Here is a 22538-nt window from a genome sequence, read left to right on the forward strand (position 1 = left end):
TCCAAAAAGATACTACTGTGATTTATGTCAAAAAATGGTCTGCCTATGCCTTCCTCTAGGAGTTTTACAGTATCCAGTTTTACATTTAGGTCTTTAATTCATTTTGAGTTTATTTTTGTATATCGTGTTAGAAAATGTTCTAATTTCATTCCTTTACATGTAGCTGTCCAGTTTTCCCACCACCACTTACTAAAGAGACTGTCTTTTCTCCATTGTATAGTCTTGGCTCCTTTGTCATAGATTAATTGACCATAGGTCTGTGGGTTTATTTCGGGGCTTTCTATCCTGTTTCCTTGATCTATATGTCTGCTTTTGCGCCAGTACCATACTGTTTTGATGACTGTAGCTTTGTAGTATAGTTTAAAGTCAGGGACCCTGATTCCTCTAGCTCTGTTTTTCTTTCTCAATATAGTAAGTCCCCTACATACGAACCTTCAAGTTGCGAACTTTCAAAGATGCAAACTTGCATTACTAATGAAGACCTGATGGAATTGGAGGCCCAGAGAAAGGGCGAAGAGAAATAAGAGGAAAAGAAGTAACTGAAGAACCAAAGAGGTTCATGACACAGGAAATGGCAAGGGGATTTTCTTTATTTGAGGAAGCACTGTTAGTTTTTGAGGCACAGGACCCAAGTGTAGAAGGGTACATGAAGGTTGCCGCAGCCGTTCAGAATGCAATCCAGTGCTACCGTTTCATCTATGATGAGGAAAAAAAGAGCTACTACCCAGAAATCACTGGATTGTTTTTTTAAGAGGGTGGATAGAATTGAATCCAGCAAGGAACCAAAACCTATGCCATCAACATCAGGTGTGAGTGAAATTGCAGCTTGCCTTCCGTCTCCTATTGCTGACGATCCTTCAGCTCTACCATCTCCCACCTCTTCTTCCTCCTCCAGTCAGTAACTCTTCTTGCCTGTTCACTCGATGCCAGCTGCTGTATGCCAGCTGTTGTACTGTACTACTATACTTTTCAAGGTACTGTACTGTGAGATTAAAAGTGGGTTTTTTTGTGTTTGTTTTTCATGTACTATTTGTGTGAAAAGTATTATAAAACTATTAGGGTACAGTATATATAGCCGATTCTGTTAGTTGGGTACCTAGGCTAACTTTGTTGGACTTATGAACAAATTGGACTTATGGACTTATGAATGTGCTCTTGGAATGGAATTCATTCATGTGTAGGGGACTTACTGTATTGCTTTGGCTATTTGGGGTCTTCTGTGTTTCCATACAAATTAAAATTTCTTTTTCTTCTAGTTCTGTGAGAAATGCCATTGGTAATTTGAAAAGGATTTCATTGAAGCTGCAGATTACCTTGTCTAGTATATTTATTTTGACAATATTGATTCTTCCAATCCAAGAATACGGTATATCTTTCCATTTCTTTGTGTCATCTTTGATTATTTTCATCAGTGTCTTATAGTTTTCAGCATACAGGTCTTTTGCCTACTTAGGTAGGTTTATTCCTAGGTACTTTATTCTTTCTGATGTGATGGCGAATGGGATTGTTTTCTTAATCTATCTTTCTGATCTTTCACTGTTACTATATAGAAATGCAACAGATTTCTGTGTATTAATTTTGTATCCTTCAACTTTACCAAATTCATTAATGAGTTCTAGTAGTTTTCTGGTAGTGTCTTTTAGATTTTCTATGTATAGTATCATGTCAACTGCAAACAGTAACAGTTTTATTTCTTCTTTTCCAGTTTGAATTCCTTTTATTTCTTTCTCTTCTATGATTGCTGTGGCTAGGACTTCCAAAGCTATGTTGAATAAAAGTAGTGAGAGTGGATGTCCTAGTCTTGTTCCTGACCTTAGAGGAAATTCTTTCAGCTTTTCACCATTGAGTATGATGTTAGCTGTGGATTTGTCATATGGGGAACTTTAACACACCACTTACATCAATGGACAGATCATCCAGACAGAAAATCAATAGTGAAACCTAGGCTTTAAATGACACATTAGAGCAGATGGACTTAACTGATATTTATAGAGCGTTCCATCTGAAAGCAGCAGATTACACATTGTTTTCAAGTGCACATGTAATATTCTCCAGGATAGATCACATGATGGGTCACAAAGCAAGCATTGGTAAATTTAAGAAAACTGAAATTATATCAAGTATCTTTTCTGACCACAATGCTATGAGATTAGAAGTCAATTACAATAAAAAAAAACTGCAAAAAACACAAACACATGGAGGCTAAACAATACGCTACTAAACAACCAATGGTCGTTGAAGAAATCCAAGAGGAAATCAAAAAATACTTAAAGAAAAATGAAAACAAATACACGATGATTCAAAACCTATGTGACACACCTACTCACACTTTAAACTGCATTTTGCACCAACTAGTCAGAGGCAAGTGTCTGTGTTCTAGTTTGTATCACAGGCTCATACCTAAACTCCTTATTCTATCACTCTGCCAAAAGTTACTGGGACAAAATTGTCCTTAAAAATTTTCTGACACATACTCAGTAGGGTTGCTAATAGTGACAGCAAGTTGCCCTCTTCTATGGTCCAATTGTGTTCCCTGGTAATCAAAAAGAAAATATCTGGGACTGAATTCACAAAAGTCACTAAAAATTCTTATCACAGTCTCATAAAGCTCCTACTGTTCTGTTTTGATGTAGCTGTACTTAGCTTTTCACAGTTTTTCACCATGCTTTCTATCAACTCAAATATTTCAAATTCATGGGATTCTGTTGGCATAGAACTCCTTGCCATCCTCTAGGTCTCAAATTAGACAACTCTTCCAGGAAGTCTTTGATCCATCCAAGTCTGGGTTAGGTGCCCTGTTTTGTGCTTCTATATCATTCCATTCTTCCCATATCTTAGTCCTTTTCATACTCGATTTTTTCACTCTATTTACTTGTCTTAATCTTCTATTAGACTGAAAAGTCTACAAGGGCAGAGAGTTGATCTTGTTCACTTGAAAATTCTTCATGTCTATCCCTAATATCAAAAGCATTTAATAACTATTTTGAATTAACAAATGATACATGCTGAATTGGCTAATAAATGAACAGCTAGGTAGCCCTACACCCATCACATTACATCACATAATGTGCATCTTTCTAATCCTAAAAATGTATTAGTCTACACACATGCACTCATATATTTGCTATATTTTAATAGTCATCAAATTCTGAAAATGTATTTTTTTTCTAAATTAAAGATGACTTGCTAATTAGTTCGCACTTTTTGGTTCATCAACAATAACAAGAATCTCTTGGCTTAGAAGTTTGATGGGACTTTGATCTTTCAAGAATCTAAAGAATTTAATTTTCAGCATCTGTATGCAGAACAGTGGAAGCATTTCTTTCCAGATAGCTTATCTCATGTGAAAGGCTGAAACTCATTTGAGAAGTAGAAGAGCCATTGACACAGAACCTGAATGACCAGATATAAAAATTCTACAGTGACTCTTACTCTGTTTTTATTCAATATAAGCATGCCTTTTCATCATGGTTTGCTTTGTACTTACTGCAAAAACCCAGTCCTTAGCCTCTCTCTGCATCATCAATTAAAAGCTTTAAGGAGTTAAGACACAATACAACAAAATAAGCTATGACATATTTTTGCTTATTATGCAAATCTGCTGGGATATATGGAGTTAGGTATTTCTAGCAGAAGAAAACAACAACTCTTAAAGTTCTTCCTCTATGGAGAGGAAAGTTCACTTCTTACATGCAGAAGTAAGAATAGGTATCCTCCACCTTTATATAGATATATGTATAACTCAATCTTAGAGACTATTTTAGCCCTTTATTCTCATAGAAAATATGTTGGAGGCACATTGAAGACAATAGCTAATAAGCATCTAGGAACATAACCAAAAAAGCTTATATTTGGCTATAGAGTTCAGAAAAGGTGCTGATGTAACAAATTTGTTCTTCCCCCTATGGAAGCCCATAGAGAAGTTACACTACAAATTTAAGGCAACTATTTTTGAGTTATGGGGTAGCACACATGTCCTGATGCTTAATATGTATGTTAAAAAAAAAATCCAAGGAAATTTTTTTTTATTTTGCCCACATTTATACAACACAGGCTACAAATTCAGCCTTAGAGACAAAATGATTAAAATATAGATTATTTAGAACCAAAAAAGGGTAATTTATGAAAAGGTACTAACATTGATCTCAGTAAGATTACGTAGGGTAGCTTTGCCTTAAATAACAGAAAAGGGGAACACTGAAAAATGAAGCCATCACTTATAAAATTCAGTGCTTCTTTATTTATAAAAGCAGTCATTTATTTATTCATTCAACAAATACTTATTACACAATTGTAATGTTCCAGACATGGAATGATCTCTGTCCACTAGCAGGTCGTGGTCTGGTAGAGGGAACAGCCATTAGCAAATATTAATTGTATCATGGAATCCATATTACTTGATAGAAGTGTGTACCAAGTGCACGCATTTGGAATGAATTGTAATGACTAATATTAACTTTCAAGCTGGGGAAGAGGGAGCATTTTTGTATAGAACTCGAGGGTTGTATGAGTTTGGCAGGAGTAGGTGAACGGAAGAAGTCTCTTAAGGAAGAAGATTAGTAAAAGCATGAAGGCACACACTGCATGATATACTTAGGAAATAAAGGAGAAATACAGTAAGTCCCCTACATACGAACCTTAAAATTGTGAACTTTCAAAGATGCGAACATGCTTTCCATCAAAGTCAGGCGTGAGTGAAATTGCAGCTTGCCCTCCATCTCCTATTGCTGACGATCCTTCAGCTCTACCATCTCCCACCTCTTCTCCCTCCTTCTGTCAGTAACTCTTCTTGCCTGTTCACTTGATGCCAGCCCCTGTATGCCAGCTGTTGTACTACTATACTTTTCAAGGTACTGTACTGTAATATTAAAAATGTTTTCATTTTTTGTGTTTGCTTGGTTTTTATGTATTATTTGTGTGAAAAGTATTGTAAACCTATTAGAGTACAGTACTATATAGCCGATTCTGTTAGTTGGGTACTTAGGCTAACTTTGTTGGACTTTCAAACAAATTGGATTTATGAATGTGCTCTCGGAACAGAACTCGTTTGTATGTAGGGGACTTACAGTATGCAGAAAGATATACTTGAAGAAAATTGCTAGAAGATGAATCTGAAAAGATACTTGGGACCAGAATGTGAAGAACTTAATATAATCTATGGATCTTGAACTCATTCTATGGATAATAAGGTATGTTTTTGTGCAGCATGTGACAAGATAAAGTGTACATTTAAAAAATTTTTTCTGGCAAAAAGGAAAACAAAGATATGAAGTGGGAAGATATTGGAAAAAAAGGATGGGTAGTTAGGAAGTTACTTTGATACTGTCAGAGGCAATGAGAAGCATTTGTTTGAAGGTATACCAGAGGGGATTAAACAGGGATACAGACACAGAGGACATTTGGGAGGTAAGCAGTCTTTGTTGATTGCATGCAGTTACAGTAGTAGGAAAAGAGCCAGGGATGGTTAAGACATTTGGTTGAGTGGTAAAGATTTCATACAAAATAGGAAATCTGCAAGAAAAGTATAGTTGAATAGAAAAGAAGTTTAATTTTAGACGTGCTGAATCTGCCATATTTGTGGGACCTCTAGATGGAGTTGCTCAGTGAGCTATGAATATATTGATCTGGAGCTCAGGAAGACAGAGCCAAAGACATAGAAACTGGAGTGATAAAGATGAGGGTTTATTCTCTGACAGTGAATGAGATTTTCTAGAGAGAGAGTATGAAATGAAAAGGGAAGACCTAGAGTGCAAGCTACACTCTGGAGCTCGCCAAACTAACAAAGTAATTAAGTAATAAACAAGGAGTGGCTGTAGAGTCTGAGAGGACAGTCGGAATGAGTAAGGTTTGTTTTCAAAACTGAGTAGAGAGAAATCTGCAGGACCAGTTGTTACCAAGAAAATAAGTGTGATTAAATAGGGGGAAAAAAAAAAAAGAACTACAGCCCCTGGTTGTAGGTAAAGGGAGGTGTCTGATGACTTTAGTGATAATTTTCCTATTCGGGTGATGAAGACAGAAGCTAGAATGCAGTGAGTTAGATTGTTGGTCACTGTTCTAAGAAGGCCGACAGTATAGGTAAAGGGAGGAGACAGAGGTGGGTGGAGTCGCAGAAAGTCTGTAGATATCACTGTGAATAAAGGAGGTATACCTGTAATAAATACTGAAATGTCAAAGCTGAGCTAGAATATCACTTTCAGCATTGTTATATGTTTCTATTTTCACCAGTTGTGTCAACCTCTCCTTCACGTCCTCCATCTAATAATTGGAAACAAAAAATATCGAATGAATAAATACCTGTAAGTAGGCTAGTATTTAATATTTTAGCATTACGCTCTCAAATGTGCACCGCCTATGACAACATTTAATTACATATCCGAGACATTGGTTTTGGGAAGTAGGCTATCAACAGTACTTATCCAAGATCATTAGCATCATTGTCACAGTGATAATATGAAATAAATGGGATATGGTTTTATTCTGAAGAGACCTCATTTTGCCTTTCCTTTTCTTCCACTAGCTGGCTACATCATTTAATTACTGAGGATACTACAAAAATACTGTCTGTGAGTTATGCCATAATTGCCTCCCAACTCCTTTGAGAATCAGTTATATTTTTCCCTGAAATTAAAATTGAAACTGAAATGTAAGTGAAATGACTCATATATAAGATCAAAACCCTGTGGTCTGTTTTTCTATTCTGAATACATCTGTCACCTTTAAAATGAAATAGTTTCTTTCCACTTGAACTTGTACTTACATCTTTTAAATATTCTGAGTCTGAATTGGACTTGAGTTCTAAAAGCTTATGTTATCTATGTGGTTACAGATGTTGGCATCTGGTCTCACTGAGGGTACTGGTCTGGTTTAGCTTATTTTTTTCAATCCGTTTCCAATCTGAGTCAGTGTAGGCCTGGGTTTAGAGAAATCTTAAGCCTAATCAAGGCGAAGACTTTAAATCATACCCTACACTGGTAGTATGATCATGGCTCTGAGAGCTGAAGTGGATCTTATCCCATAATGTTACCCAAAGTTCCAGGAATGAATTCACTTTTACTTTCTGTTCTTTCAGAGGATGAGTACTTTAAGTGGCATGTGCAGTTTATATTTTAGCGAAGAAATGGGAACCAAAGTTAAGAATAAATTTGCTGTCTGTTAATCTGGGATAATGCCCATCAGAGCTCACCGTCTTGATGTTCCATTCTTAAAACTTCTATTCATCCTTCTTAAGCAACTCAGTCTCCAGGACAAGCCTACTGGCATCCTTGGCTTTGCAGAAGACTGAATCTTTGGTCTTGTGGTATAATCCAAAGCACACACACTCTAATACCCCTAAACTTCAAAATATTGCTGTTTTCACTGAATAATAGAGTTTAGATGTTTAGTTTTTTTCAGTTTAAATTTTTTTGACTTATTTATGATAAATTGGATATCACATATCTTATTATATCACATAAATAAACCTGATAATGCACTAGTAGAATGTAAAAATATCACTTTAGATTCATACAAATGTATCTTTATACCTGCCTGACTGAGCTATTAGGTATAGCAACTATGGTATGCAGCTTCTGACATGGCTCCCAGTGATCACTTCCTCCTATTGTTCATGCCCTTGTATAATCTCTGTTCCTCAAGTATGGGCTGGATCTAGTGATTTTCTTCTAGTGAACAGAATATGGCAAACGTGATGGTTATCACGTCTGTGGTTAGGTTATAAAAGACCCTGACCTCTGGTTTGTTAGTAGATGCTCTCTCTTTTCCCGTCTTTGATGAAACAGCTGCTATATTGGAGAGGTCCTCATGGCAAGGAACTGAGGGTGACCCCTGGACAATAGCCCATAGGGAACTGAGGCCCTCCTTCCAACAGCCAGGAGGAACTGAGCTCTGTCAACAACACGTGAGTAAGCTTGGAAGTAGTTCCTGCCACAGTAGAGCCTTCAGATGAGGCTCCAGATCTTAACCACATCCTTGTAAAAGACTGTGAAGCGTAAGGCCCAATTAAGCTGTTCTCAGATTCCTGACCCACAGAAACTCTAAGATAATAAATGTGAGTTGTTTTAAGTGGCTGAGTTTCAGGATAATTTGTCAAATAACAATTGATAACTACCTCAACATTCGTCCAAACAGCAGTTACGTAAGAATATCCAAATGCCTAATAAAAAACTCAGAAAGTAAGCAAGAAAAGTTTCTTAAGCAGGTAATAATCCTACACTTTATTCTTTAACAATAATCTCAGGTCCTCATTCAATTCTTATTTACTTTTACTTTAGGGGTAATTCAAATATCCAAATATTCAGATTTCCCAACAAATAACATTAAAATTAAATGGAGGTAGAAACTTCAAAATGCAGCCAAGTCATCAGCCATTAGACATGACTCTGGGAAGTTCAATAGGAAGGAAGGAAAAAAAAAATTTTGAGACTAAATTTTAACATCAGATGATTTAATGTATGGAAAACTAAAGTTTAAAATTATTTGAGAGGATTAATGTATTTAAAACATTAAAATAGTTAAGATCTAAATTGTAATCTTGTCTAATTAGAGAAGTTTAAAATAAAATTTGAAATAAATTCAATATCATATATTTTAAATAGTTTGTAAATTAAATAAACTTTGGAAGGATTTATAATGAAAGTATTTACATTGCATTGAAAATAAACTATTTACTTGGAACATTTGCTTTATACAGCAATTCATTCCTGAATGAATCTAGATAAATGAAGTGTTGGTACATTTTAAAAGAATTCTGTTTGGAGTAAGTCATTATGTCCATCCCATGCTTGTAAGAATATTTAAACCATCCCAGAAAGAGGAGAGGATGACCTGTGTGTGCAGACCTCCAATGAAGAGATTATAGTTTCATTGGTTACACATTCCATACACTAATAAACATCACTGTCAGAAAATTCTCATATCTAACATAAATCTCTTCAGTTTCACTTCAAGCCCAAATTGTTGTGTTCTCTGTGTGGAACAGATGGAAGGCAGTTGGTTGCTAAGCTCTGTGAAGATGCCTTAAGAGACTTGAAAACAAGTTTCATGTGCTAGAATCCTTCACATTTACTGATTCACAGTTCAGAGTTTTTAAATACTGGCTATGCCACTGCTCACACCTATCCCAACCCCACACCAGAGGTACTCTTTAATTGCCCATCACAGTACAGAATCTTGAGAAGGCAGAGAAGTCTTAATACTTTGCGAGTCAAGAAAAACAGCTGTTTTTATAAATTCCGTTCATGGGGACCTATGGCTCTGAAATTCCAAACAAATCTATTCTATCTTGCACATGCCATTTGTTCAAATATTTGGAAATCACTCTCTAATCACCTTTATTTTCTTTTATGGAGTAAATATCTTAACCTTTCTTCTACCAATTTGTTCACATAACATGAATTTGGGATCTCTTCACTTATTCTTATCTTTTCACTTGGACACAATGTAATGTTATTTCTCTGCTTTTTTGAAATTCCAGTTTCTCTTTTATAAGCATATAACCTTCATACTTTTTCATGGTCTGTGATCTTGATTGATAATAATATTTTTTTGTCTATCTAGCACCAGCTTAAAAGATTTTTCCTGCTTATTTTCAGAACGTGGTATTACAAAAGTGCTAAATTTTTTTTAACTTTCAGATACAAAATAATAGTTACTGAAGTGATTTTCAAACTATATCTCTATCTATGATTTGAGACTACCAGTGTACCTACTTCTGTTTCCTTCAGCTCATAATCACTGAACATGTTTTTGTTTTTTTCCCTGAATATGTGACATCGAGTTAGATATAATACCTCAAACATTATTTGAAACAATATAGAGTTCAAGGGGGTACTTAATTCCATTAGTATGACAATGTATTCATCACGGCAACCAGCCAATGAGGCTTACTGGAGTTCCAGCATCCAGAGATTTTATTGTGGCTTCATTATGTAGGCATGGCTGATTAATCGATTGCCCATGTGATTGAACTCAATCTCCAGGTTGATTGATCCCAGGTGACCAAAAGCCCCCACTCTAAGTCATATTGTTGGCATTTCTGGCATGGCCAACTCCAAACTAAGACTGCTAGGAGTGGCCAGGCCCACCCTAAGCAAAAATGTTCCCATCTGGTATGACATAGATTACCTACCAGAAGCCACAAGCAATGGCAAGACCTCTCTTTGGGCAAGCCAAATTCTTTACTACACACTGACAATCTCTTCTTTTTAAGTGGGATGGTAGATCATTAACATATATTTAATTATTGATATGGTTGAATTTAACTACACCATATTGTTGTTTGTTTTCTACTTGAGCTATCTCATCTGTATTTCTCTTTGTATGACTTCTTTTGTATGAACTGAGTATTAAATTTTAAGATTCCATTTTTTTCTCCATCATTTAGTTTATAAACTACATCTCTTTGTTTTTATTTTTAATGTTTGCCTTAATGTTTACAATGTACATATTTAACTATCACAGCCTTGCTTCAAATATTATAAAATTTTATGTATGATATAAAAACCTCATATCAGTATACATCCATTTTACTCCTCTCGGTCTTTACCAAGTTTCACACAACTGACACCTAATTATGGTAGAGATATTTTTATACATATTTACTATCTTTGCTCTAAGCAAGACAATTATCTTTTAGAGGTATTACACAATGAAAACAAATTTTTCGATTTACTCATTGTTTATAAGTTCTGGGGATATCTATTTTTTTAATAGTTCCAAATTTCTATCAGGTATCATTTTTTCTTTTGTCTTGAAAACATCCTTTAATTTTTCTTGCAATGCAGGATTGCTGAGTATAAATTCTTTCAACTTTTGTTTAAATGGAAAAACGTTGTTATTTTTATTTTTGAAACATGGTTTTACTGGCTCAAGAATTCTATGATGACTTTTTCTTTCAGTGTTTTAAAGAAACACTGTCTTTCAGCTTGCATTGTTTCTGACAACAAATTTTCTATCATTTTGTTGTTCTTTTGTTAGGGAAGTATCTTATTTCTGACCACCTAAAAATTTTTCTTATTGGTGAATTCACTGTAATCAATTGTGGTATGAATCTTCATTGTTTTCTTTAGGTTTATTCTATGTGGGGTCTATTTATAAAATTTTCTGCTATTTCCTCTCCTTTCTTCTTTTGGTATTTCAGTTATACATATATATTAGCCCACATAAACTTATTCCACAGCTAATACTTTATTCAATTTTCTTCACTCTTTATTTTCTTTGTGTTTCATTTTTGATAGTTTCTATTGCTATACCTTCAAGTTCATAAATCTTTTCTTCTATAATCTCTAATTTGCCCTTAATTTCATCTAGTGTTTTTTTTTAAACTCAGACATTATAATTTTCATTTCTAGAAGTTTGATTTGGGTCTTTTTTATACATTTAATATATCTACTTAGTGTTCATTCTTTCCTCTAGCTTCTTAAACATATAGACTAATTCATAATAACTGATCTAATATCCTTGTCTACTAAATTTATCATCTGTGTAGTTTCTAGGTCCTTTTCATTTGTTTCTCTTTCTGTTGAGTTGCATTTTCCTGCTTCTTTTCATGGCTGGTAATTTTTGATTGGTTGCCAGATATTATGAATTTTATTCTGTTGGATTTGGGTATATTTGTATTCCTAAAAATATACTTAAGCTTTATGCTTAGATCCTGCTAAGTAACTTGGAAACATTTTGTCCTTTTTGACCTTGTTATACAGACCAAGAGCAGCATTCTGACAAGAGCTAATTTTGCCCTATTACTGAGGCAAAAACATTCTTCAAAGGCTATATGACACTTCATGAATTATGACATTTTCACCCTTGCTGATGGTAAAAAAAAAAAAAAAAATGATTTACATACTTATGTTCTAGGGGTTGCATCTGATTCTTTCAGTGGTTATTTTTCCAGCCCTGGTTAATTTTCCCACACAAACGAGTTTATCAGTACTCAGCTGATAGACTTGACATCGTCTATAGATCTCTGAAATTCTCTCCGTGCATTTCGTTCATTTTCAGTACTCTGCCATGCAAATTCTAACTATCTTGGCCACCTCAAACTCCAAATTCTGTCACTTCAATTTAGGGAGATGGTCTGGCCTTGACTGATTTCCTTGTTTCTCCATTTTGGTCTGAAAATTATCTCTAGGCAGTAAACTGAGGCATAGGTGGCAAGAGGGGCTCGCCAAAAATTTTTACTCCCTCTTAGAGATCACTGTTTTTCATTTCCAGAGGTCCAGTGTCTTTAAACCATTGTTTAAAATATATTTCTGATTTTTTCATTGTTTCAGATGCGAGATTAAACCTACTTCTTTTAATTCCATCTTGGCTAGAAGCATAAGTCTTATTTACTTTTCCTATATATGGAAGCAAATTTCTCAATTTTCTACTTTCAGCATTCAGGAAAGTAATAGTCAACATTAGGCAAAGTTTTCATGGGATGATAAGTATTTCCTCTTAAGTTGAATGGAGTGGATGCATAAATTGATTAGTTGGGATTTCATAGTTATTATTTAATTTTTAAATGTTAATTGAAAATATTGATTTACATATAACATTATGATAAAATCTAATCTTGAGTAAATTGAAATGATGCAGTACTTTTAAATTAATAGGGATTGGGGTAAAGGAATTTTTTTAAGATTAATTTCACAAAAATAAAATAACAAAGAGGAAACAAAAACTAGAAAATATAGTAAATAGTAAAATCAAGATAAAATGAAATCCCATTTTTGAAGTTTTCATAATTCCTATAGTGAGCTAATTTCCTCCAAAAGCAAATTCCTAAATTGAATTTTTAAATGTTAATAATTTAACATGCAAAGGTCAAAAATTAAGGGATTGCAAAAGATGAAACCAACAAATAAAAAGAATTAATGGAAAAGTAGAATTTGACTAAACAGCTATATTAGACAAAATCAATAAATAAATTATAATGGTCATAAACATTTATGCCACAAACAATCTAAGAGTTTTATCATACTCAAAGAAAAAAACTAGAAGATTTTATAAATTGTAATAAGCATAAAAGATGTTAATAAATCTCAGACTTTGACAGGATAATGAGAAAAAATTAAAAAGATACAGATGTTTTGAACATAATAATTAATTCTAGTATATTCATCTATTGTTCACCCATGTATTTATCAATCTTTATCTACTTGTCTATTGATGTAGACCATGGAGGTGTTGCCCATAACCCAGATATAGAGCAAGGGGAGGTCAGAGGAGCATTTTTGTTCCATTTTATTTATTTGTTTGTTTGTTTATTTGTTCAATTAAAGTATAGTTGATTTACAATATTAGTTTCAGGTGTACAACATAGTGATTCAATATTTTATAGATTATACTTTATTTAAAGTTATTATAAAATAATGGCTGTATTTCCCTGTGCTCTACAATATATCCTTGTCGCTTATTTATTTTATACATAGTAGTTTATACCTCTTAATCCCCTACCCCTATCTCACCCCTCCCCATTCTCTGTGAGTCTGTATCTATTTTGTTATATACATTCATTTGTTTTAATTTTTAGATTCTACATATAAGTGGTAATGTAGAGTATTTGTCTTTCTCTGTCTGACTTATTTCACCAGACATAATACTCTCTAGGTCCATCCATGTTGTTGTAAATGATGGAATCTCATTCTTTTTTATGGCTGAGTAGTATTCCATTACATATATACATACATATATATATATATATATATATACACACACACACACGCACATATATATATATATATATATATATATATATATAAAATCACATCTTCTTTATCCATTCATCTGTGTTTGGACACTTGGGTTTCTTTCATATCTTGGGTATTGTATTATAAGTAGTGCTGCTATGAACATTGGGTACACATATGTTTTCAAATTAGTGTTTTCATTTTCTTCAGATATATATCTATCAGTGGAATTGCTGGATTATACGGTAGATCCATTTTTAGGTTTTTGAGGAGCCTCCATACTGTTTTCCATACACCAATTTACAACCCCACCAACAGTGTACTAGGGTTACCTTTTCTCCACATCAGAGGAGTCTTTCTGAAGTTGAGCAGACAAAGCTGAGAAAGAAAGTCTCAGACAAGGAGAGTAGCATTTGTTAAGTAAGGCATAGAGTCTCAAGAAAGAATGCCTCATTCAAGGCTGAAAGTACAGAGCTAAATCAGTATAATAGGAAAACTGGATGCTCTCAGCAAAAATGATTCTGAAGAGATAGGTGAGGAGCCAGACCAGAAGGACATTTTATGCCTGCCAGATCTCTTAGATTTTTATCTTGACAGTGAGGAAGCAGCATGTTTGTCATGTGCCTCATGAGGTCTGGTTTCTGCACTAGTTCCAAATCTACCTGATACTCACTAGTTATACAGCCTTATGCAACTACTTAAACTTTCTTGTCCTCAGTCCTTTCATGACTAGAATGGGGGTAAAAATACTCAACTTTCAGGTTTGCTGTGAGAGCTATGAGCTATGTAGTGTGAGGCATATTGTAGCTACTCAATAAATATTAGCTAGTTATAATATCTATTGTATACATAATATATATGATATATAATATAAATTAGCTATCTATAATATTAACTATTTTTTGAAACAGTTATAATATTTTATATATAATATATGATATTAATATAACTTAGCTATCTATAATATTAACTATTCTTTTTGAAGCAGTTATAATATTTATATATAACATGATATATATTATAAATTAGCTATCTGTAATATTATCTATTCTTTTTGAAGCAGAATCACGGTAAAAATTTTCCTTTAAAAATTGTTGTATTTTCCATTGTATGAAACATCAGAAATAAGATCAATGAAGATGCATTTGATAATCAAAGTGAGGACTTTTATGGTTCTGAAGTACAGCAGTCTTGGGGGTGATGGGACATGGTATTTGCGGGGTGGGTGGTAAAATGGAAGGAGAATTGTAGGCTAATTCCAAGTTTTCTCCCTTGATTGATTGCCTTAAAAGGGGTTGCATTAGCAGAAGCAGGTTCAGGGGTAATAATAATAGCAGCACTTATATAGCAATTACTTTGCCAGGAATCTAGTAATTGCTTTAAAAGTGTATGTCTCATTCAGTCTTCACAATCAGCATATGTGGTAAGTGCTAGTTCAATCTTAAAATAAAGAAAATGAGCCATAGAGAGATGAATTTATCTATGCAGGGTCATCCAGCTTGTAGATGGCAGGACTGGGATTCAAACATAGGCAGAAATGTTTCATTAACAATGCTTTAACCATTCTATTGCTTGATTATGAAAATGATATATTATGAAAATGATATGAATGAGGCAATGTTCTAGGTCTTTGTACCAAACATTTAAAATATTGGTCTCAGTTTCCTCATCTGTAAATTGTGATTATAGTAGTAGATAGTTTATAAATATCTTTCATTTATGATTCCATTAACTTTAATAATATTAGGGAAGAGACAATTCAGTGATATACAGATAGTTATCAGCAGAATAAAATTGGAAAGATAAGATTCTAAATCCAATGATTATTTTCATATTAGGAATGAGGTGTGATGCAGTATTTTTAATTGTTCCTTGTTTTGTTCACAGTAAATATGACAGCACAGGTGCGGGTAAGCTTGTCCTTCTCTCTTCTACTCCTTCCTTCCTTGGACCTTTCTCACGTAACATACTGCCACCCTTGAAACAATTTTCACAGCAGAAAAAATGACAGTAATCTTTCTTGAAGATTTTTTTTTCCACAAAAACACACACAAAAAAATGTGCTGTGTAGTTACTTTTTCGAAGAGCACAGTAAAATAAAATTAAAGAAACAAATATCCCATGAAATATCCCATGAATTAATGGAATAAAGACCTTCATGGTTACTCCACTACTAATCTCTTCCTTTTCATTGGTATCTGTCTCTTTTCTTTACTCTCTACGATTCATATTTGGGAAGGACAAATAAAGTAAGAGACAGAGAAAGGGACTGCAGAGAAAAGTGAAACTAGCTGTTAGAGGAAGCCAAGTGACAGTAAAGAAGACAAATGGAAAAAGGAAAGCGGAGCTGACAAAATGGAAAAGAAAAAAATGAATAAGAAAAAATGAAAATGAATGGAGTGACAAGAGAAATACTGAGTTATGAGAAACAGTATGCCCCCAATAAATTACAATCTTAAAAATAAGAAAATGTACACAGTGTTAAGGTTTTTTAAAAATAGGTGCTTATGGGACTATTTTATATACCAAGTTTTGATGTTAAGAAGGATTTTAATAATGTCTCTTGAACACCTCAGACTCTGCACCATCAGTGCAAGAATAATTGATGAGAGTGCTATTGTTGCCCAGCCTTAGTATTCATTTAAATGCATACAAGATGATTTTTTATGCAAATGAGATGTAAATTAATCCATTGTGACTTAAAGGCAAGAGACTCTGATGACTCAGTGCTATCACATCCACCTAGGGCAGGCAGTTAGGAAACATAAAAACAGCATTAACTACTGAGTGTGTGTTATAAAAGAGGCCAAGCTGATGGTGATTTGACTGGTCTGGATGCTGTTCAAGGTGGAGTTCTTTTCCAAATGTAATTCTATCTGTTCTGTTGCATAAAGCTACAGTTAATTTATCTTTTTCCATCAAGATCCGCATCACACGTAATATAATTGCCTTTGTAACTAGTCTATCCATCATGACTAATGATGCAAAGATGAACCGATGGCCAAAGGTCTGATGCATTTATCCTTTACAAAATGAAACGAAAAAACTCTCACTTTTTTCACAATACATAATGTGTCTAATAGATAAAAATGTTTTGAATTCTCAAAATAGTTCAGTTTTTATGAGTATACACTGAACATCTCTAACTTACAAGTTGATTGGATTTCAGTAGCGTATATTAATTCAGAATGTATTTTCCTACAGGAGAAAGTTAAAACTGGAGATCAGGTGCCTAGGCCAGCCCACATAAACCTTAATTCCTTTAGTCCTCCCATATTATGGGTACCCTTTTTGCGTCAGGCAATATTCCATGTGCTTAGAATACAGCAATGAACAACAAGGATGAGTCCTTGACCACAGAGAGCAATAAATAAACAAACAAATAAATACATAACATAACCTTAAGTGCTATGAAAAAAGAAATACCAGACAAGGAAGATTCAGAGTCATAGGAGATATAGTTTGGATAGATTTAAAATAGGTTCTGTGAGATACTAAGCAAATACTGAGATAGAGTTTGGGATTCAAGATGTTTATTAGTTATTAACACTTGTGCAATAGAGGAGAAAGAACTAGAAATGGGCCGAGAAAGGAGTCAAATTGTGACACAGTGAAGACAAGGCCTCAGCTAACCCATTGGTGGAACACTTGAGTGAGTATTGCCCAGTAGAAGATCCTCGTAGACTGAAAATCATCAGGCCTTTTTATTTCTGCCTTACTCAGCCAGTGAATGTGGACTGCCACAAGAAAGGCATGAGCTCGAGTGGGCCATTTTCTGCAAAGGAGGCAGACCCTGAAGGAGCTGATGGCTAGAGGCTATCTGCTGATTGTACTCCCCACAGCTGAGCAGCATGTTCTTCCTTGAAATGGGATCTGATGGCACATCTTCATATCTACAATAGGATAAGCAGGGAACATTTTTCTGAAAGGAAATCTGAAAGAAATAAAAAACTGAACTTTGCTAATGTATAAAAATGTGCATTAGAGGTGGAGGGAACAACCATTGCAAAGACCCTGAGATTACAGCATATTTGATGTTTGAGGAACAAGAAGAAGAGTAGCCAGTGTGACTTGAAAAAAGTAAGACAGACAAATAATATAGGAAGTTGAGTTGAAGATGTGGGCAGGGTCAAAGATTACTGAAATCAATTGTGATGGGAAGGTTTTTAAAAAGGGAATGACCTCACATTTTAAAATATCTCTCTGGGTGCTTAATAGAGAATAGAGTACAGAGAGAGGAAACAGGGAGATAGGGTTGAAAACTATTACTAACCCACCAAGAGGTACTGAAGGCTTAGACTAGGATGGTGGCTGTTGAAGTGGTGAGAACTAGTTTAATTCAGTTACACTTTGGAATTCAAGCCACCAGAATTTGATGATAAAATGGATGTGGAAGTTTGTGTGTGAGAGAGTCATCAACAGTGACCCCTAGTTTTTTGGCGAGGAAGCCTAGGTGAAAAGTAGTGCCCCATTTGCAGATGGAGAACACAGGTGATGAGAAATTAGAAATTAAAAGAAATTAGAAATTAAAGTTGTTAGGCATGGCAGATTTGAATGGCGATGTTGAGGCAGCTAGTGAATATTCAAATAAGATTTCAGGGAGAAGTCACAGCAAAATATACAAATAGTATTTAAAGCCATGGGACAAGACTAGATGATAATACCAAAAGAGTAAATGTTAATAACAAAAATAAGGACATGATGACTAACCCCATGGCTCTGCATCTGTCAGGATGGGTTTGGTTATAGTGCAGTAACAAACAGCTCTCTTATTTCTCACTCATTCTACACACTTAGAATGGGTTAGCTGAGATTTATTTCCACCTTGTCTTTACTCTAGGACCCTGATAAAAGAGATGCCACTAATGTGAAACTTTGATGGTTACCATGGCAGAAAGAAAGAGAATGTGATAAAGCATGTAGAGGCTCAAAGTTTTGCTTATAAGTAACACATGTTGCTTGCACTTACATTTCAATGGCCCAAAGCAAATCACCTACCTGTACCTAATTACAAGTGGGTGGGAAGTGGAATCTTATCATGTATTCTGAAGAAAAGTAAGTTAAAATATTTGTAAACAACCCTAATGACTTCACAGCACTTCAAACTTTTTATTTTTATTTTTATTTTTTTTTAAAGGCCTCATTGTTTTTTTGTTTTTTTAATATTTTATTTATTTATTTATTTATTTTTGGCTGTGTTGGGTCTTCGTTTCTGTGCGAGGGCTTCCTCTAGTTGTGGCAAGCGGGGGCCACTCCTCATCGCGGTGCGCGGGCCTCTCATCATTGCGGCCTCTCCCGTTGCGGAGCACAGGCTCCAGACGCGCAGGCTCAGCAGTTGTGGCTCACGGGCCCAGTCGCTCCGCGGCACGTGGGATCCTCCCTGACCAGGGCTCGAACCCGTGTCCCCTGCATTAGCAGGCAGACTCTCAACCACTGCGCCACCAGGGAAGCCCCAAACTTTTGAGGTAAATAAAAGAAGATGACCTGGCAAAGGATATTGAATAGAAGTGGCTAAATATGTAGGAAGAAAATAAGATGTAAGGTAGAAAAGTATTTAAAGAATAAAAACACAATCTATTTTTATCATACTTCACATCTATGAAACAATAACATTTTTTATAAGAATGTGTGAAGCAGACTTCCAGTTTCTGGTTCCTCATGTGAGGAGCTTCAAAGTCACCATCCTAACACAAGTAAAAAGTTGAACAGACAGAAAAAATCAATGACTCTTCTTGGATCCATAAGAGAGGGGAAGCCACAGGGCAAACTACTCCCTCCAAGACTGAAGAAACAGGCAAATACAGGGAGTCACAGCTGACCAGAGCAGAAGCTCAGAGTGGAAACCGAAGTGGGAACCAGTGCTGGGTAGGAAAACCAGAACTGTAATTGACAAATTGTGAAAGGCTGAGTGTGGACAAGTCTGAGAGTTAAAAATTCCAAGGGGATCCAGTCATAGGCAGGTCCTTACAATATTGCGAGATTTACTCCAGAGGCTTGACTAGACTATGTGAAAGAAAGGAGAGAAGGTCAGTGGAGAGCTCAAGGGAGAGACTCCAGGGAGTCTGGAGCGTGATGATGAGGATGTGAGTACAAGGGAGAGGAGACAGGATATTAATATACTAGACATGACAATCAAAATATTCACTGAGGCAGCATCTCCTAACAAGCAAAAGTTCTGTCTGTCTGAGGCAGCCCATGGGGGCCATATTTGATACAAAGTGACCCTGTACCCACCTTGGCACATCTCACCCAAAGAAAGCTGATTGCACAGACCAGACAGCACTTACGACTTGGCATGGCAGAGAACTAGTAGCTGGCCAATCAGATTATTGAATTAGAAAATTTGGCTTTAAAAGATGAAAAGAATAGAGAAATTAGAAGGTACTGAAGTCAAGAAGTAGGACAGAATTCAGAGGCAGGATAGATACAAGATAACTAATATTTAGAAGGAGAAGCTACTTTTAAACTGAAGCTAATTTCAAACAGTTACAGAAAAGACATATAATGTAAAAGAAAAAAACTTTCAAATAGGTAAGGAGGGAATCTGTGCAAAGGCTGAGAATAGATGAATAAGGCTAATGGCAGTAAAAGTGAATATCATGGGGCTCACACGTACCTAGTCCATGTTATGAAGCTTGGCTGAGTGGCATTTTCTGTTTTGTGAATCCTCGGAGATCTCTGTTTCCATGCCCTGTGTGTGCTAGAAGTGCCTATATATCAATAATATACTGTAAGATCCTATCAGAACAGAAGGCTAAGAAAAGGAGTGGTGAAAATCTTCCACTGACTTTGGGATCAGTAGACAAAGGCTGGGGTGGTGGGATATTTCTTGGTCATCATTTTTCTCCTCCGTCCTGCCAGTTGTATCCTTACCTTATTTACATTTTTATTTGCAATTTCACTTAAGACTTAGAAGAAGGCCTAATTGTTATTCTAATTGTTATTTTAGCATGGGATCAAGGACAAGTTGCTCATATTATCACTGCCAAAGTAAAAGTCTAGATTCCCTTTTCCCTCACCTAGCTCAGACCCAAGAGGATCTGAATTCCAATGTGAGTTCTGTCTCATAGCTCTATGATTTGTGGCTATCTCCCCATTTGAAAAATAGGGATAATTAATACCTTATCTTTCAGTTTGGTTTTGAAGGTTAATAACTGCAACGTGGCACTTAGTATGCATTTGATTCATTGCAGCCATTCATGTTAACACCTAGAAAGCATTTAATTCCTTTCATGTCTCCAAGGCTTGGGAGAAGGAAGGGGATGGGGAATGATGAGTGGCAGATTCTCATTCTGCCAGGGAATCAACTGAAGTTGTTGTTGGGGAGGAAAAATTTCATCCTCTCTCTGAAAAAATGTTCCTCAGAAAGGAATTCTTAATATTCATACATTAAGAATGAAGCATTTAGTGTGTTCAAGTGTAGAACTGCCTGTGTTTCAGACTCTACACAGTCCAAGTAGCTTTTTCTTGACACCTTGTTTGCTCAAGAGTTGAAGTCTTTTAAAAATTACTAAGGAAATAGAATTAACTTTTAGCTTTAACTGAATATCACAGATAATTTTTGCATAGGCAAAAATCAGTTTATTCAGCACTTAAGTAACTGGTTTCCTCTTGAAGAGTTTAGAAGTAATTAATTGAAGAATACAGAGTATTTTTAGCCATCAAACTTTAAATGTGTAGTAGAATAGAAATAAGCAACCTTATGGAAGATCTTATCTTTTTCAGGTGGCACAGTATATTAATTATTCAGGAAGGCACTGACTTATTCAAAATATTGTACTTTTAAGGTTTGCTAACAAGCATGTTCTGCTGTGTATGAGTAAGTTGATACTTTGTGTATGAGATTTTCCTTCAGAGCCAGGACGCTCAAAAATTTCAGTTGTATTTCCTTATACTCATATCTTCTTTGAATAAACCAATCAACAAACAAACATATTCCATAAGCTTGATCACCAAACCTAATCACAAGGCTTGGCCACACATTTGGCCATCTCCATATATCAAATCCACTTTGGTACAAGTAAGTACCAATCCTGAGGCTATTTAAAAGAGTACAATATGTTCTGGAAAATATTTCTAAAGATGAATTCAAAAATATTTTGGACAATGGAAATGCTGTTGGAATGAATCCTCAAAAAATGACAACTTTGAAGGAGATGATGTTCATTTTGTTGAAGAAATTCTAATATTTGTTTAAAAACTCACTCTCTTTTATACTCACAGTTCTTATTGAATTAGCAATAACTTTTTCCACAGGCCTGTTCATTCTGACTTCTCAGGCCACCCATGGTTTTATGAGCCTCTCTTGTTGCTGTTGTTGCTGTTGCTGTTGTTTGAACCCAATGTTTAAGGGTAAAAGAGCCTGGTAAAATAAAATTAGGGTAAGACATAGTATAGTATATAGTTATGGTATTCTTCCATTCTCCTGGCATCCATCTTCTGCCTGGCTTTGGCTATAGCTCTGTCATGCTTTCATACCCTTTCCAAATAATTTGGAGTAGACTGGCATAATTTCTGACTAGTAATAGAGCTGTTGCCTGCTCCTTTGGGACAGAGATATTTTATTCTAACTTTTCTGGCTTTCCAAATGTTTGATGGAACAACGGAATCTATGCAATAAAGTTAATGTTTGTATTGCTTGAATTACTTTCATTTCCCAACATAAATAATATTGTAAAATTCTAAGCAAGAATCTAAACATGAATGCCGACATTGTGGTCTGATTATTCTCAGTTTCCCTGCATGGACAAACTTTCACTCTCTCTCTTCCCTTCTCATTTCTTCTACTTCCTCCTCCCCTTCCTTCTCTTCCTTCTTTTTCTTTCTTTTTTTTTTTTAATTGAGGTATAACTGGTAAATAACATCATA

This window comes from Eschrichtius robustus, chromosome 2 (assembly GCF_028021215.1).
Source record: "Eschrichtius robustus isolate mEscRob2 chromosome 2, mEscRob2.pri, whole genome shotgun sequence".
Taxonomy (NCBI): domain Eukaryota; kingdom Metazoa; phylum Chordata; class Mammalia; order Artiodactyla; family Eschrichtiidae; genus Eschrichtius; species Eschrichtius robustus.